This window comes from Scleropages formosus, chromosome 1 (assembly GCF_900964775.1).
Source record: "Scleropages formosus chromosome 1, fSclFor1.1, whole genome shotgun sequence".
NCBI classification, from domain to species: domain Eukaryota; kingdom Metazoa; phylum Chordata; class Actinopteri; order Osteoglossiformes; family Osteoglossidae; genus Scleropages; species Scleropages formosus.
Window position 1 is genome coordinate 2,376,550 of NC_041806.1, and position 12,710 is coordinate 2,389,259.

At 51.2% G+C, this 12,710-nt stretch overlaps 1 protein-coding gene and 1 long non-coding RNA gene across 2 annotated transcripts in view; one reads left to right on the forward strand and one right to left on the reverse strand.

Annotated features, from left to right (window-relative positions):
* The window catches only part of LOC108930258 (zinc finger protein 420-like), a 1,123,701-nt gene that overhangs the window by 145,979 nt on the left and 965,012 nt on the right, over positions 1 to 12,710 (forward strand). The gene's annotated exons all lie outside the window — the stretch shown is intronic.
* Positions 11,416 to 12,637, reverse strand: LOC108930247 (uncharacterized). Its single transcript, XR_001965828.1, has 3 exons — positions 12,498 to 12,637; positions 11,739 to 11,869; positions 11,416 to 11,614 (listed from the first exon to the last, which is right to left on the reverse strand). It is a non-coding gene; the product is annotated as an uncharacterized LOC108930247 (long non-coding RNA).

Genomic DNA, 12,710 nt, shown 5'->3' on the forward strand with positions numbered 1-12,710 from the left:
CAGAGCCGCCGCAATGAACAGAGCGGAAATAGAAGGGCAGCACGTGCGTTATTCTCATCGAAACGTACGCGAGACGCAATTTCGTGAAAAATATTTTTGTGTTTCACCGGAACGGTTCAGGTCCCTTTTTCGAGACATGGACCCCCGTCGTCTGTGTCATGACCACAGTTACTTTTCCTTACGTCCTTAATGTCCCGCAGTTTAACATCATTTAACATGTTCATTTTCACCAGCATCAGTAAACTTTCTCTTTAAAAACACACACACACATTTTCAGAACCGCTCGTCCCATACAGGGTCACGGGGAACCGGAGCCAACCCGGTAACACAGGGCGTAAGGCCGGAGGGGGAGGGGACACACCCAGGACGGGACGCCAGTCCGTCACAAGGCACCCCAAGCGGGACTTGAACCCCAGACCCACCGGACAGCAGGACTGTGGTCCAACCCACTGCGCCACCGCACCCCCTTTCTTTAAAAACAGCTTTTCAAATAAATATTGTTATTTTTAAATACATTCATGCTCACCATCCTTGCTTTATCATTAACCACTTGTCCAGTGCAGGGTCCCAGGGGTCCGGAGCCTCTCCCAGAAGCCTAGGGTGCGAGGCAGGGGACATGCTGGGTAGGACTCTTATTTACAGAAGACGCTTCCCCCTAAAGCAGCTTGCAGTGTTACACTTATAGCGATTTATCCATCTTTACCAGGGTAGTTCAGGGTGAGTACCTCAATCAAGGCTACTACGACAGGAGGTGGTGTTTAAACCCAGAGGCGCCACTCCATCACAGGGCAAATGCTCAAAAACATTCACGCTCTCACACACACACTTATACTCGCACATTATGGGCACCTTTGAGTCACCGGTCCACCTGAAACACATGTCTTTGTGCTGTGGGAGGAAACCAGAGCACCTGGAGTAAAGGAACGCAGACGTCGCGCAAACTCTGATCGAGAGCGAGCAGCAGCACTCATTTCCGTTAATGTGTGTTTGCAGGCAGCGACCTGAGATAATTTTGTTCACAGTACGGTTCCCGCTAAGGCGTGGGCTGGCGAAAAGCGCGCGCAATGTTTTCGCACGGAAATGTACCACGGTAACAAGGGAATGCTGAGTATTACGGCCCAAACGCATACGCGTGGAATCCCAGATATGCGCACCCACATCGTTAGGCCCAAACCAAAGAGTGCGGGAATTATTCACAACTAATAACGGTGCCTCGTAAATTTCTGAGCGCTTGGTCGCCACGCTCCGCATTCCTTTCGGCGAACGAATATCCTGTTGGGTCTCTGACCCCCACGTTAGTCACACCCAGCTCCCCCCGTGTGTGTTCTGTTTTTTTTACACTGCAGCGGGGGTCACTATTCGTGTGGTCTGGGCAATGATGGAAGATTGTCTCGCTCACACACATACACACACACACACACACACACACACACACACACACAGAGTCCCCCAGCCCCTCCATCACCTCGTCGTACCTCCTCCTCGCCCAAACAGGGAACTGTCCAGCTGAGAAGACTTCAAAGTGGACGGGGGGTGGGTGGCGGGGGTGTTCCGGCGTTCCTGGCACTTGTCATTGTCTCACAGGCCGACCCCCCCCCCCCCCACCCCCGACTCACTCCATTACTGTAATTGCTCACAAATGCGGTTGGAGGCTTTGATGGGGGGTGGAGGAGCCCACTGGAAGCACCTGCTGGAGACCGAGTGGAGCACAGGTGGGAACGGGGTACGGGGGGCACTTAAAGAGCAAAGGAGCATCCTGAAGCCTCGAGGGGGTGGGGGGACGTGCCAGAATTGGCCAGTGGAGGAGGGCGATAGTCAAAGGTGGATCTTTCAACTTTCCCTGTCCACCTTTAACTGCGGTGCCACCAACAGGACCACCAGGAGGTCTCCTGGCTTGTGATTCACTCTGCACTGCTTTCACCTGCTCACATCTTCTGGTCCATCTGCTGCTCACGCACTCTCTAGATGTTTTAACATCACCCCCCCCCCACACACACACACACACAGACTGGATGTCCTTTCCGCTCCCTTAAAAAAAGTTTTAAACTTTTCAGCTCTTACAATATTTGGAAACACTTTTTGTAACACCCCATCTCTCACAAGACATGCCTCAGGTGAAGACGTGTAGCTGCCGGGTAAAAGGAAGGTAAAAGCACAGTAACACCAGAGGCACGCCGGTAACTCGGGGATCGGGTTTCCGCAAATATCTTGGCTGGGATCCTGAATAAGAAAATGAAACTTTGCATCTTAACATGACTTTCCAAGAATGCATTCATGTGTTTTTTCTGTTTTTCATACACATTATAAAAGTATTGGGTTGATTGCAGATTTCATTCTTCTGAAGTTCAAAGTCCTTTGTTGAAGAAAATTAAATAAGCTTATTTTATATTCAGGGTGGGCAACACCTTTGCCAGTGACCATGTGGCAAACTGACAGGAAAAACGTGCAAAGCAAAAGCACTTTATTGAAATTTTCTGTCGTTTGATGCTACTGCTCTGAATTTGCAGCTGTAAAATGTAACTAAAAAAAAAATGCAGTGGGTCTTCGTCTTACAAACCTTCGAGTTACATATTTTCAAAGATACAAACGCTTTCTGCTTCATTTTTAACAGTATTTTCTTTAAATGTTTCCAAGAAGCAGTGGTGCAGTGGGTTGGACCGGGTCCTGCTCTCCAGGGGGTCTGGGGTTCGAGTCCCGCTTGGGGTGCCTTGCGGCGGACTGGCGTCCCGTCCTGGGTGTGTCCCCTCCCCCTCCGGCCTTACGCCCTGAGTTGCCGGGTAGGCTCCGGTTCCCCGCAACCTCGTATGGGACAAGCGGTTCAGAAAGTGTGTGTGTGTGTGTGTTTCCAAGAATTTTGAGCTGCAGAGCGGATGCAACCTGCGGATCTGCAAAGAGCCGTGAGGTCAGTAAACAGCATGCGGACTAGAGACCCGGGAGCTGCGCCAATCCAACTCCGTTCCACAGTGCTGACATCTCGTTTCTGGTGTCTGTGGGTGCTGTTGGTCAACCACAGAATTGAGTAACGCTGACCGTGTTTGGAGGGTTTCATGGGGGGTGGGGGAGCCCGCCGAAAGCACGTGTTGGAGGCCGAGTAGAGCGCAGGTGGGAGCGGGGTACCGGGGGCAGGGGGGGCGGTTAAAGGGTGAAGGAGCTTCTTGCGGTTCAATCAGTTTGCATCAGCAATTAAATATGAGTTTGTGGAGGTAAAGGAGTTTCCATCCATTTCAAATTCGTTTTAATTTTAATTGGTTAATTGTGTTACAATGTATTTTTTACTTTTTATAGCCATTTTTGAGACTGTGACAAAACCCAGCAAAATAAATTCAGGTATATTTCTATTATATTGTGTTTATTGACTGTGTAGATAATAAAGCAAACTGAAAGCGCTCAGATGCTGACAAACGCTGTATATGCTTGTATGATCAGTCAGTCCGCACCGTAGAAGAGGTAAAAACTCATTTTTATTACATCTTCTTTCTGCTTCTACATGTTTCACATAGATGTTTTTGAACAAAATCATTTGCGAGAGTTTTATTTAACCAAACACACACGCACTGACTGAAATCGCTTGTTCCGGCCAACCGCAGTCTAACCCGGCAACACAGGGCACAAGGCTGGAGGGGGAGGGGACACACCCAGGACGGCACGCCAGTCCACTGCAAGGCACCCCAAGCAGGACTCGAACCCCAGACGCACCAGAGAGCAGGCACAGGCCAAACCCGCCGCGCTACCGCGCCACCGCACCCCCACTTAACCAAACACTTTTGTAGTTTTTCCCCTTCAGTGTGATGAATTACACCCCCCGCCTTGCTCAACTCTCCCACATGTGGTTCAGAGGCAAACCACCCAACCGCAAACCTGCCCACGTTCCACGTAGCTCTTCACCACTTTCCCCAGAGCAGTAGCGGTACCCGGTCTGCATCTCTCGGTATGGGCTGAGCCGCTTCCCGCTCCGTCTCGGCTCTTCATTGCCGCGTCAAAGTCGTTGACCGTACGGCGTAAAGGCCTCACCTGCTCTTTCACCTTTAACAAGTGCGAGGCACTAATAGATATGTTCTCCAAGGGCTCCAGCAGCGCGGCTCCGGGTGCAGTGCAGAAGGGTCACGCACCATGGAACAATAAGGTAAAGGAGCGGGAGAAACTTCAACAAGGTGTCATGGAGAATCACAGCAGGAGAACACGCAGGGATGGCCTCCTGTAGACAGGCTGACTGCTAACTGCTACCGGGTTGTGTCCAATCACCGAGCTCTAGCGCCCTCCGGTGGACATCTCTGGACATGCTCCAGCTTGTCTTTTTTTTCATTTACTGCACATGATCAGTTATGAATCACTTACAGTTGGACACTTTGCTCTCTTAGTCAGCAGCCCAGAGTGTGAGGTTATTTTAGAGAAATGTGTTGGTGTGAGTCAATGGATACCCTTTCACACGTCTCTCGCATGAGGAAGACAAGTCTCCCGAATTTTCCAGAAATATGACTGAGTTATGCGTTATTCACACCGGTTTCTCGACTTACAGACGAAAACGAGAGCTGAGGTCTGTCTGTAATTTGCTTTGTTTGTAACACCCGAGTCACTTTTACCCCTAAACCACAATCACTAAAAGCTTACAACAAAAAAAACAAAAGTTTCATCGGACAGGCGTTCTTGGGTACGTTTAGGTGGTTAGGTAAAAATCTCAGACATTGCTATAATAAACAAAAACATTTTATTTTATTTTAAGGCCTTTTATTTCAATATTTTCTTAACTTTTCTAACCAAGAATGACTTAAATTTTTTTTAAAAATGTTGTCTTCTGAAACTTCTGTTTAGAGTTGACTGTTGATGGACTCATCCCATAAACAACATCCCTCATGTTGCCGCTCACCGACGCTCTGGAACATCAGTGACGAACTGTAAACACCGTGGAAGTGAGTTCAACACAGCCAATCATACGCTCCTGCTCTGTTTGGGTGCTCTTTACCGCCATCCGTCAGCTCGGAGGGTAAACACAGGCCACCTTTGCTTGTCCAAAAGAGAGCAGCAGAGAAAAAGCATTTGAATGAACAAAGTGAAAATGTTGGTTTCTTTGAAAAATCCTAACTCGGATGTTCCTTAAACGACGAGCGAGCGAAGAACTGCATTTAAAATGGCTGTTGCTGGAAAACGTGTCTGGATTCAACACGTTCAGTGAAGCAAAGACTAATTTGGGCTTTTGAACAAAAGTTCTGTAGGTCAAGTCCACAGGGGGGTCCCTGCTTTGAACCACGTTTCTGCGGAAGCCGCTAAAAATACAGCGACGATCCGTAACTCGATTCCAAAATCGGTCGCCGGTCGTCCGTCTTTTTCTCTGTGACGGCTGCCGAAACGGATTCTGACGTGTCGGGGCGAGGTCTTTGGGTTCAACGGCAAAACACACTCAGACACACACGTGTGGCGCGTACCCTCTGAACTCGACGAAGAAATTTGCGCAAGAGAGCGGCCGCTCCAGTTCCCCACCCCACCCCACCCCCAACACACTTACACACACGCCATTCCTATGTGGGATTCCTTCCGGCTCATTTCTGCATCACAGAGCCCTATTTATAGCGTTGGTATGGTCTTTTCCTCATGGAGCCCCATGGGTCGGCCACACCCAGCACTGCTGGGTAAATACCCCCGGCGTCCGGCATCTCGCACCTCACAGGGTCTGAGACAGAGAAGAGACGGAAGGGTAAAGTGGGGAAGAGTCCGTTCTGTCCAGAGGTAGTGAAGACGGCGGTCGTAACGCAGGCGGGAGAGGTGCGAGGTCAACGGGGTCCGAAGAGGCAGGAGTGCAGATCCTCCGGCTTCCGAACAGACCAGAAATCGCTCCTGTTGGACCCAAAGCATCTGACACTTTCCATCACGGAATCCCTGTAGCGCTTCAAAGGAAACCCAAGATGCCATAGCAGGACGATGGACACCGTTGGACCCCATGTGGACCGTTACTCTGTTATGAGACCTTCTCCCACGACTTAAGCTGACTTGTTCATCAAGCAATGCTGACGATGGCTGTCATCCCTCCAACACCAAGATAGTCAGCGAAAGCTTTCAGAGGAATTCCAGGTGCACAACAGTTTCTCCAGGTGGTGAGCGACGCGGAGGACTCTTCCATCCTGTCATTTCAAAGCCCTTATGGACTTTGGACTACCAGCAGACCACACGTAGCAGCACCTGGTCAAGCCTGGCAACAGAACAGGACGTCTGGAGATAAGAAGAGCTCTTGGAGAACACCTGACCAGGGAGACGTGAGGTGAGAGACGGTCATTCGAGACGCAATCGTGAGCAAAGACGGACGCTATGTGGGCGGAGAGGGTGTGAGAGAACTCCTGGTTGGGACACGTGTTGGACGAGCTCCCGGCTCAGTTGGGCACAGAGGCTAAGACTAAGGCGGAGGTCATGGAACCTCAAGGCGGACCCTACCTGGACCTGTCTGGAGTGCTGTCCCCACTGGGTGCAGTACGATTCTTCCAGCTGCTGCTGGGCTGTGCCACCATAAGCCTGGTGGTCCACTGGGGAGGCTACAGCGCCACCTACGGGACGTTTTGCATGGTGACTTGGTGCCTCTGCTTCAGCCTGTCGCTGCTGGTGCTGATGCTCGAGGTCACGCGGCTCCACGGCTGCCTCCGCGTCTCCTGGGACAACCTGACCGCGACCGTTGCCGCGCTGGCTGTGCTCCTGTGCGCCGTCGCCTCCGTGGTCTATCCTCTTTTCTCCCTGGGGTCCGGCTGTTTCCGTGGCGACTGCGGCCCCCGCGAGTTCCGCATCGCGGCTGCGGCGTGCTCCTGTGCCTGCTGTGTTTCCTACGGCATCGAGGTGCGCTTCGCCCGCACCCGACCAGGCCGCCCGCCACCTTACATGGCCACGACGCCGGGCCTGCTGAAGGTCACCCAGAGCTTCGTCGCCGGCTTCATCTTCGCCACCCTTTCCTGCAGCAGCGAATATGCGCACCACGCACCGGCACTGTACTGCGCAGCAGTGTATAGCCTGTGCCTCGCCGTTACCGTGACGGCGGTGGTCCTGGCCGTGTCGGGAAAGCCCGCGGTGCTGCGCCTTCCCTTCGAGCGCTTCGCCGCCGTCTGCAGCCTCCTGGCTGCGCTGCTGTACGTGAGTGCTGCCGTCGTCTGGCACGTGTCCTGCCTCGAAGGGAGGCACAGCAGCCCGTGGCGCCAGGGAGGGTGCCCGCGGGGGAGCTGCCCCTTGGACAGCCGCATGGCCGTCGCAGTCTTCACATACGCCAACGTGCTCCTCTACGTCAGCGATGCGCTCTGCGCTCAGTGGGGCTGCTGCTCCTGGTGGCGATCCGGGGCTTCGGCGCACCCCTCTCCGGTAGGAGCCGGAAGGCCCATCTTCTTCTTGAAAAACAACCATCGAGCACCCTCTGCGGGGACCCCCCACCGTGCCTCTCTATACCTTTAACCGTGCTCACCCGGACCCCCAGGAAGCACCAGCACAGCACTGGTTGCTGTTACCCCCCCCATCACTGCCTTTGCTAAGGCCCTTTCCTTCGCCTTGGCCTTCTGTCCTTCCAGATGGTTCCGAGACCCTTCCACTAACAGCTTCCACGCCCCCCAAGGACCTGCCCTTGATCTCCAGGAAGGATCCAGCTGCCTCAGCAAACGTGGCCGTTGCCTCTGCCCGCCCCGCAGGATCAGCAGATTATCCGAGCTCCCGGCTGCCGCCTCCGGTTCCCAGCCCGGCTTCTCGGCCAAATGTGCCTCTCATCTCTGGGCCCGAGGCCCGTAATCCCGGCTCAGCGGGTCTTAGGCCACGTCTGCCACAACAGGAAGTCGTGAGATGTGCACGGAGACCATGGTTTCCATGGCAATGGCGGGGTGTGTAGTGCTTATTGTATGATGATATTGTGTCGAAAATCTCAACCTTGTTTCTGCTCTTTGGTTTTTTATGGATTGTAAAAAGGATCTGGTGAGCAACTTTTGGGGCTGACATACTCAACATCTCCCCTTTGGTGGTGAGAGTTTCAATTTTTTAGATTCGTAGGAAGAGAAACCTTTCCTCTGCGCTGTCTGGAGCTCTACCTGTCGATGCGGTATGGTGACGGAAACGATACTTGCTGGGCTGTTAATGCCGCGTGGGCCTGCATTTAAATCCCAGGAGCGACACGAAAATCATTCTCGTCTCGCTGCGTGTTACTCGTCTATGTACTCGTGTTACCGCGTTTACTTGTGCGTGTCTTTACTTACTTGTCTGCTTCGATTCGGAGAAGCAGTTTGCGCTGCCTTCCGCACACGTTCCATGATGAAATCAGCGTTTCATTTTGGCCAGAGCCAAAGGCGAAATCTGAAAGGACGCGCAGGTCGAAACCCTTGCTGCCAGATGTGTTTCAGAATGTAGAATTTTTACAATTTTAGAACAGTAATACAGTGCATAAACCATGTGTTATGTAACAGCCCCAGCGGGGTCCGGGTAAACACCCCGTAATTAAACACATAAATATTTCTCCAGCAAAACATATAAATATTCACACCAAGTGGGATAAATAAAGACCGTAAATAGTATGACAGCTTATTTATATAATACACACACACATATTTTCTGAATCGCTTGTCCCATACGGGGTCACGGGGAACCGGAGCCTACCCGGTAACACAGGGCGTAGGGCCGGAAGGGGAGGGGACGCACCCAGGACGGGACGCCAGTCCGCCGCAAGGCACCCCAAGCGGGATTCGAACCCCAGACCCACCGGAGAGCAGGACTGTGGTCCAACACACTGCGCCACCGCACCCCCATTATTTATATAATAATAAACTGGAAAATGAAACAGTGGGATAAATACATACTGTAAATATTCTAGAACGTTGTTGCTTGCGCCCATTTTGGCACATTGATCTTAACTGGTTATTATTAAATATGTTTCCGTGAAAAAAGGAAAAAAAAATAGGTGTGCAGTGTGACGTTAACGTGAAAGGACATAGGGGAACCCTAATTGTAACCGTAACCTGTGAGGGTTCTGGGTCAGCCCTTGAACAGCTCCGGTTGGAGGTGACGCCTCGAACGCGCCCGATGCCGTGACCCTACGCTGCCCAAAACGGGGACCCACCACCCCTGTGACGTACGATTGAAGCCACAGGACGCCCAAATCCCCAGAAGCCGCCCCCCTGCGGAGGGAACCTCCTCATCTGGACGCGCCGCGAAGGCCTCGTCCGCCAACCCCTTCCGCTCCCTTTGTTGAAGGCGCCGAGAAAATCGTTGAAGAGCAGCGAAACTCGACGGAGAGAAATTGCACCTGGCGGCCCGCCGCTCGCCTTCTGAATTTCAAGTGCTCCCGAGCCCATACCCCCGCCCCCGCCCCCGCTCGCGCGAGCCTTTTCGATTGCCATCCGAATCTCCGGCAGATGCGGCGGCGCAGGCTCGGGCTGAAATGGGAGCGCCGCGAAGGCATCTGGGGGCCGCGCTTCTCCCACGGAGACGGATGAGCGAATTCGCCCGAGACAATGTCTGCTCACGGAATTAAGGGCGCCCATCTCTCCCGCCCAGTCTGCCCCCCTGAGGAGGATGGGAGTCAGTGTGGGGGGGGTGCCAATCGCCAGCCTCGCTCCGCTTCGCTTCCCTCTCCGTACAGACCTCCTCGTGTGCGCCGACATTTGAATAAATCCCTGGGGATTTTTCAATAGAGCCAATAAGTGTCGTCATGCTTCACCTGTCAGGCAGAGGTGGGCTCATCCTGGACTATGTGCATTTAATTGATGCGGGGGGGGAGCGGAAGCGGCACGACGCTACGCTAACTCGGAGAGGCAAATCTTCCTCGGGTCGCGATGTCTCTTATTTCTAAACAAATTTCTTCTGTGACGACTTCACCGGGAAGGCAACGTTTGCAAGGGCTTACGACAGCGTGTCACCACAACAATAGGGCGCACGCTGCTTCAAACCTCCTGACGGCTCCCTGACAGCTCGCTTCACCGCTCAGATCTCTTTAAGATCACCGCGACTTGCTTCGTTGTGGGATGCCGGAACATTCCAGAAGGATGGCATAATGGTCGGGACCACGGTAAAAAGATGGCCGTGACTCAGGTGACCCACTCGTACCGCTGATGTTTTCAAACAGCTGGTTGAACCACAGTGTAAAACCAAGCTGTGTCTCTACTACATAGCCTGCAATGGACTGGCGTCCCATCCAGGGTGTAACCACTTCAGCCTTGCACCCAGTGCTTCTGGGAGAGGCTCCGGATCACCACGACTCTGCTCAGGACAAAGTGGTCACTGGCACGGGATGGATCAGTCTATCTCCGCTACACTCTTTCAGCAGAGGATCTACAGAACCTGACTGGTCACTCCCTACATAGCAGCTAGAGCCCTGAGCTCCTCCACCTCTAAACCCTTGGTGGTCCAACTCACAGGGGTCCAAAATGAAAAAAGTCTTTAGATTCTCATTTTGGATCCCCATGTGGTCAAACGAGCTCCCTCTGTGCCTCAGAGTTGCTGAATCCCTTGCACTGTCCCAGAAGGCTCTCAAAATCCATCTCCTTCCAACCTGCTTCTTTCCTCAAAAATATATTTTTAAAAAATTGACAGATTTTGTCACATAATGTTTCCAGATGTGTTCTGGTGCTGCTGAGGATTACTTGCCCCTGTGTCAGGGTTTCAGGATGTTTTCTTCTAATGGCGCGCAAGTGCTCTGTATTTTTTTGGATGCTCCCTATATGGAGGGGAAGGAAGGTGTTCGGTTGCTTGCTTTCCTAGGAACGGCACATGACCCAGTGAAAGGCGAGAAGAGGAATCTCACTCGGACAAATGGCTACACTACAAAGGAAACGTGAACCAGGATGTTTAAAACGGGGAAAGTACACGTACCTTCTCACTTTAGATGTGCGATAAAAAAACTTTTTCTCCTTTTTAAATTATTCATGCAAATGGACAGGTGGATTGTACTTACTCTTCTATAATGTTGATTATTATCATTATTAGTTTTTATTATACCATTATTGTTATTATTCATCCATCCTTATTTATCTATGAATTCACTGTATTGTATTGTCGCTTTTATTGTTTTAGCTCACTATACTACTTGTACGTTTTTTCTATTCCTTCGTGTGTATATGCTTGTGATACGGCCTGGCACAGAAAGTTCTAGAAACCGAGCACCACCGGCACTGGCAAATTCTACTAAATGGGATTGGATCCCAAAGGCCCTGGATGGTTTCAGTTTTGGGTACAAGCACATAAGCGGGTGTCATGGTGTGCAAAAAGAGTGAGAAGAGATGTTCAGTGCGCGCCTCTGCGATGACGTCACCTGCGGAGATTCTTCAGGACTTTAATAAGCCGTTTCTTAAGCTTTATTGTGCCTCGTTGTTGAGACTCCAAAGACCCACAAATTGTCTGAAAAAAAAAATATTTTTTTTTATTCCAACAGTGCAGTGAAATAAAGCACTCATTTACTTGGTGTTTCATTGCTCTCTGTACGTTGACCATACGTCCTCTCATCCAACATGGCATCGCGCTGATAAAGGTTGATGGGACGCTGTCGTAAATCCAGGTCGCCATGGGGGAGAGGTCCGCTATGGGCGGAATGTGCGGCATTTAGACGTCGAAAGGCCCTGCGTCAGCTGTCATAGGGCGGGAGAGCCGATCCCACTGGCCGAGGGAGCAGGGAGACTCCCTGGAGAGAGAGACGCACGTTGAAGTAAACAGAGAAGAGTCTCCGAATTGCTGCTTCGGAACAGCTGTGGTCGGCCAGCACGCGCCCCCGGCGGCGGCTCAACGGCGCCACATACTGACAGTACCTGTCATTGGGCGCAAGAGCAAATGCGGCACCTTTTCGGAGAAAAACCGGCTTGCGTCACCACAGGGTTACAGGGTTTCCGGAGAACTTCTCGGATGATATGGAGACATATTTTATGTTGACCGTCGCCCTCTGTTGTAAGGGGGAGAACAGGTGACCCTCGATTGACATGCCTGAATTTCTGCTGTTTTCAGTGCCCTGTTCTACATTTCTCCCTTACTTATTTGTGGTAACTTAAAAACTGGAGAAAATGTATCTAGTTCTGGAATCAGATGCCGTTGCTCAGACAATACGATCTCAATTTGTAACACTGAATTTAAATCTGTTAAGTTTGAACTGGACAAGTTCCGCTTGTGGGTTTCCGGACTTGTAATATTAAGAAAGAAGCAGATGTCTAAACTGTGCGGAGTGATGGTTTTACACTTCTACAGACTAATTTTTCCATTTTTAATATTAAGTCAAAATGAACGGCTACCGAGCCCCAGTTTCATAATAGCTAGTAAATAAAAGTAAAAGTGAACAATTGAATGAATGAATGTAAAACTGATAGTGCTTCCAGATCAATATCCAGGACTTTCTGGTGATACATTATTGCACAGTTACACTGCTGCGCACAAAGGCTTTCTTAGAAGCATCACAGCACGGATCTCCGTACGTGTACGTGTGCGTGTGCTTCACTATAAACCTGTATTTTCTGCGTTCCCACAGCAGTTGTGACACAACAAAGTTATCCGCACACCGAGAACGAAGCTTTAATAACCTTGACTTGCCAGTGCTTTATGAGGCCATTTCTGTTTTTCCATTTCAAAAAAATGTTAAAAATCAACTTTTATCGTCGTCTCGCTGTGCGGACTAAATTAGAGCCCGGGCTGATCCGACCTACATTCCCCTCCAACTTTTCCCCACACGGCCTTCTTTGGAAACTGATGCAATAAGGACCGGGCCGCGCAGCACCGACCACGTGTCGCACGCT